The sequence below is a fragment of the Macrobrachium rosenbergii genome, chromosome 43 (assembly GCF_040412425.1).
Source record: "Macrobrachium rosenbergii isolate ZJJX-2024 chromosome 43, ASM4041242v1, whole genome shotgun sequence".
Taxonomy (NCBI): domain Eukaryota; kingdom Metazoa; phylum Arthropoda; class Malacostraca; order Decapoda; family Palaemonidae; genus Macrobrachium; species Macrobrachium rosenbergii.
Window position 1 is genome coordinate 20,309,050 of NC_089783.1, and position 5,737 is coordinate 20,314,786.

A 5,737-nucleotide genomic window follows, 5' to 3' on the forward strand; every position below is an offset into this window, starting at 1 on the left:
ATTCGTAAATGAAAAAATATCCATTAATAACGTTAAATTTTTAATAGCTCCACAAACTTTCAACATAAATAGAATAGGATTAATAAAATGAAAATCTTGATATCTTCGGAATTATATTCAAGTAATATATGCCATATCATAAATGAATATCATTTTATGATTTTCACGTTATACTATTTTTCGTGTATTTGCTATGCACTATCGAAATGGTTGCATAACTTTACGTTAAAAAAAAATCCTTATAAAAGCTAGAAACCGCGGAAATTCCTTATATTTTGTTATATACTTTTCTTGCAATATTTTTTCTTAGGGTTCAAAATAATGTTTATGCAAATTTATATTTAAGCGTAATTTAGGTTGCAAAGTTCAAATCTCAAAGGTAATCATCGGAAAATCCCCCCCCCCAAACCAAAAAAAAAAGTATGAGGAGTGATTTTTCATAGCATCAACTGAGCTGGAATTTCTATTAAAATATTTGTAGATAATTTTCTGAAAACAGATAGTATTAATTTTAGGGAACACTAACTTTCATCACTGGTGCTCAGGCCAGAATGATATGATTTAGATTAAAAGTACCTTGTTAATCTCAGTAACATATGCTAGTGAGTAATTCCTTCATTTGCTTTTATATCAATTCTGGATAGAATAGTTTTCGAATGCCTCTTTCTTATGGGTTAACGAGAACTCAGCGGACTGCTTTGAAAACTTACTTTGTATGTTTAGGAGTAACATACAATATTAGTCATATATTACGATAAAGTACCAATTGATACGTCTCTCTTGTTACGGAATTAAGTGATAATTGTTTCTTCTTATCAAACAATGGTAAAACCAAATTATTGTGCTACTGATTACGAACGTTGAACAATTAGGCGTTAAAATAATACACGGTGGAAAAGATAGAATATCAAAATAAAGTATATAATGAAGATAATCTCTTAGGGTTAATATGACTATTCCTTAATTATGTGTTAATAATATTCAAGTAACTTTCATAACATAAAAACCCGGAGATGAATCATTTTTCATGTGACGTTTAAAAAGGTATTTAATTCACATTTTTCCTACCCTATATTCTATGCTTTCTTCTTTCTACCATGTACATTTCTAAAAATCAAAACCCACATTTCATTATTTGGCTTGATACCTTTGCATTTTTAAATGGTAACAAACCATGGAATTCTGAAAACAGGATTGCCACTGAATGAATGACCTGGTTAACAATTGGTACTGTGGGTGAATAGAAAGTACACTGTAAGGTTTCAAGTTTTGATTATTATTTGTAGAGTAGAAATAACAAAAAATACGTTTGGACACATTTCTTTTGCAACAATTATCTGGATAGAAAGAGTCATCGGTACATTAAAATACCTTAATGGCAGTGCTGTTGATCAATATAAGGATTTGACCAATGGGTATAAATTTGAAATATATTCAATAACCATGGTGAATATATTATATATATATATATATATATATATATATATATATATATATATATATATATATATATATATATATATATATATATAATGAATGACCATATGGATTTCAACAATGCTTTAAGATGTACTTTGGGCAAGATGAATAGAAAAATCTTTGTATTCAGCAAATGATTCCTCAGCTATCTGCGTTTCAGGTGATCTTTTGATTATTATTACTTTGATCTGATTAGAAAATCTGCCCTAAAAGAATCGTTCATTAACGTGAAAACTGCAGTTGTCGTTTTTGGACACAGATAAGGTTTTCAAATCTTGTTTTTAAAACCATTTTTCTATCTGAACTTTTGAACTGGTGTGGGAGATTTAATATGAATATTCATACCTCTTTTGTATTATTATTTTGTTATGTTACGCCATATCTTGGCTATGCATTTTACACTTTCCATTATTGTGTTTTGCATTTCATGTATTTTTGGGAGTTTTCAATGTTTAATTCTTTCGACAGATGTCTGTGGACTTTTTGACATGTTGAAAATCTCTTTATGTGGTAGACTGTTTTTTTTTAACTTTAGTTATTGATTTGGGAGTATGTGATTTTGGATATTTTCAGGCTAAGCCATAGTGAGACTTCTTTAATCAGAAGTGTTTTTGCAGTTTAGAGTTTAGTTATCTGACTCGATAATTCATTTGTTATGCATTTTAATCTTTGCTTTGTTTTATTAATTTCTTGTTGGGTTATTTGAATAATAAACCTATTTTTGTATTGTGTTTCTTTAAATAGTCCATTTAATTGCTTTGGTGAGAATGAGTAGGTTAGGGTGGGTGAGCTTTGGTAAACGATGAGAGAGAGAGTCGATGCACAGAGAGAGAGAGAGAGAAGAAGAAAATGTGAGTGTTTCCATATGAACCTTTTTCACGCCTTATTCCTGAAGAAAGATATAGGATATATATACACTTTCAAAAAAGTGTTGAATCTGTTTCTTGTAACATATATATATATATATATATATATATATATATATATATATATATATATATATATATATATATATATATATATATATATATATATATATATATATATATATATATATATATATATATATATATATATATATATATATATATATATATATATATATATATATATATATATATATATATATATATATATATATATATATATATATATATCCACCATGGGTATTGAATACATCTATCTCAAAATATATATATTTGTGAGACGGATATATTCAATAACCATGGTGGATACCGATGGACTATTGTAATTGAGAAGATGTTGATACTAATACTTCATTACCAGGCATTATATTATATTTTGCTACTGGTTAATCTTGTTTAAATAATCGCATATTTCAAGCGATGGCACAGTTATATTAACACAAGATTTTCTACTGAACTCTGCACAGCAATAAATGATTTTTTTAATAGCAGGATGTGTGTTTTTAGATTATCATTATGTAACTGGCAACGACTATATCAATGATATTTGCATTTTCATCTGCTTTGTGGACGACTTGAAACACGAGCGGAATTAAATATCAGCTTCTCGTTTGACAATTTACGAATAAAATGGAAAATTTTGGGCTACTTAATAGTATTATCATATATGTATCATGATTAATTCCTCGTACGAGTGGCATGCGATTCCAGTCTCTAACATTATTTATTAACATGAAATGTTTTGTAAATAATAATTAATGATAAAAGAGAGTACATATCAAGAGTATAAAGAATTTTCTAAATAATTTGGGCTTTCTGTCCTGCGTAGGACATTCGCTTGAAACGTCCATTTTTTTTTTTTTTAAGCAGCTGCTTTGCAATGCGTTGTAGTGAAGAATGCCGTGTAATTAGCATCAATTAAAACGTCCAGGAATGTTAATGCATGAGCAGAGTTCAGCTCATATGTAAATCTGAGGGACCAATTGCTTTCAAAATGTCGCCTCATTACTTCCTGTTTACCTGGTGCCGGAGGATTCAAAGTGCTTTTAATTCGTATAATCAGAATCAACGTTTAGTACTTCACTGTGATCAGTGGTAAGATAAACACAGACACAAAGATAATATATATATATATATATATATATATATATATATATATATATATATATATATATATATATATATATATATATATATATATATATATACCTCTCTTGACAGCTCAGTGGTAACGTCGACTGGAGTTGCTGGGTCTGTGCTGTGTCGATGGATCGCGACCTGGCAGTACCAATCCATTTATCACTTATAAATTCCCCTTCGGTGATAATTCCCCATCAGATATATTCCCGAGGTAGCGTGAATTTGATATTAAGCGACATTTGTAGCTTCATGGTTGTATATAAATCACCCCTTCGGTGTGATAAAAATGTCATATATATATATATATATATATATATATATATATATATATATATATATTATATATAAATATGTGATAAAAATGTCATATATATATATGTATACATACATATACACATATATATATAGTCACGTTTTACACACAGTGGGGATAAAAAGATAGCTCTAATTTTGACCTTGATAACAACACCTGAATAAGGGTTGCACTGCGGACTACGAAAATAAATGTAGTTACTTGTTGTGTGCTGTAGTCAACTGATGCTAAATACAGGTTCTGCCAATGAAGTTTGTGGATCAGTAAGGAGAACTCAGATTAGTCAGTCGTAACTGATTTGCTATTTGAGTGAGTTGCAGAGTGTTATGAATTTCACTTTAAATTAATATTGCAGGTTGCACCCAAGCTATAATGATCCTGACAAGGTTACCACTGTCACGTTCACGCTGCAGTGAACAGAAAGTTTGAAAAGTGAATATACTCAAATTTACCAATAAGATAAGGGATGGAGGTAAACTTACGTTGTCCACTAAATAGTATAATTCACTAAAAGATATCTGAAGATGAAATATTTTCAGGAGCTATCAATGGAGCTCCGTGGCACTACCAGCATTACATTAGTAAAATCACAAACACTATAGAAAAGTGCAACAAAACTGCAAGCTTTGAACACTAGGCCTTTGTAGGCTAACAAGCAATAGGTATGAGTGAGGATCCAAAGAATACACAGGATAGGGTACGCTAAGTGAGAAAGGGGTCGCAATGATAGTCCAGATATCTTAACCAGATATGGCAACTGGAGCATGCAGGAAGATGGCACCATTGATCTTCAGTTGATGTCACACAACAGGTACTCGAACCATGAATCTACAATAGCAGGAATACTGAAAACACATGAAGGGACTCAAGTAATAATGAACCTGGAATACATAAGCAAAATATCAAAACACTGGTTATGTAAAAATTACTGTAAACCACATATACTCAGATTAACACTAGTATCCCACTATTGGTAACACAATCACTACAATCAAAATCACAACACTTTCTGAGGGAGAGTAAAAGGTTATGGATATCAGAAAATGGGAGAACAGGTGGAAAACAGGGAGGATAAAATTGGTGAGGCCGACAAACAACTTCCAATCACCTTACCTTAGTCCACAGACAAGATGTGAGGTTCATAGACCCAGGTTTCTGCAGTAGGGCATCAATGGAATCGTTGCTACTTAGAGTTCCCGAACATAGAGGAAATAAGACGAAGTATAAGGGCACTGATAGGCTAGCAAGACATCAGCGTGCAAAGGGTAAAGCAGCTGGTTAAGAAAATCTTCAGTGTGACAGTGTAAGGGAAACATCACATAGGACTCGATCAGAGTCTTATGATATATTTCTGGACAGACAGACGTCATCATGATAACTAGCAGTGTGACGTCTTAGGAAAACTAGCAGGGTGGGTAATGCCTCGAAAGTGACTAGCAAAGAATGGTCCGTTGGCGCCTGTATATATATACCACAGGTGGCGCTGACGGTGGTCGTGTTTTGACATTTCTGACAGCCTCTTCTTAATAGGATCATCTATTGTCCTCTTCTCGGGGCACATTGCTAATCCGGCCAAGTACCTGGAAAGGTCGTTGAGCATCGGTCGTTGAAAGGTTCAAGGAGGAGAGGTAACAATGGCATGATAATTAGATGGAAATGTCAAGGATGAGTGGGCAGGGATGAGGATGTGGGTCAGGTCAAGATGGCGACCCTTAATGGCATTGCAGGTAGTTGACATGGAGGGGAAACTCCTTAGAGGGCGAAGTGGCAAGATTGGCTGGGGAAGTGGTAACAATAGTGGCTAGGGAAAGAACTCTCAAAGTGGTCGCAGTAATTGCAACCGGCTGCTGAAATCGTTACCTCGAGTGAGGATTACTAG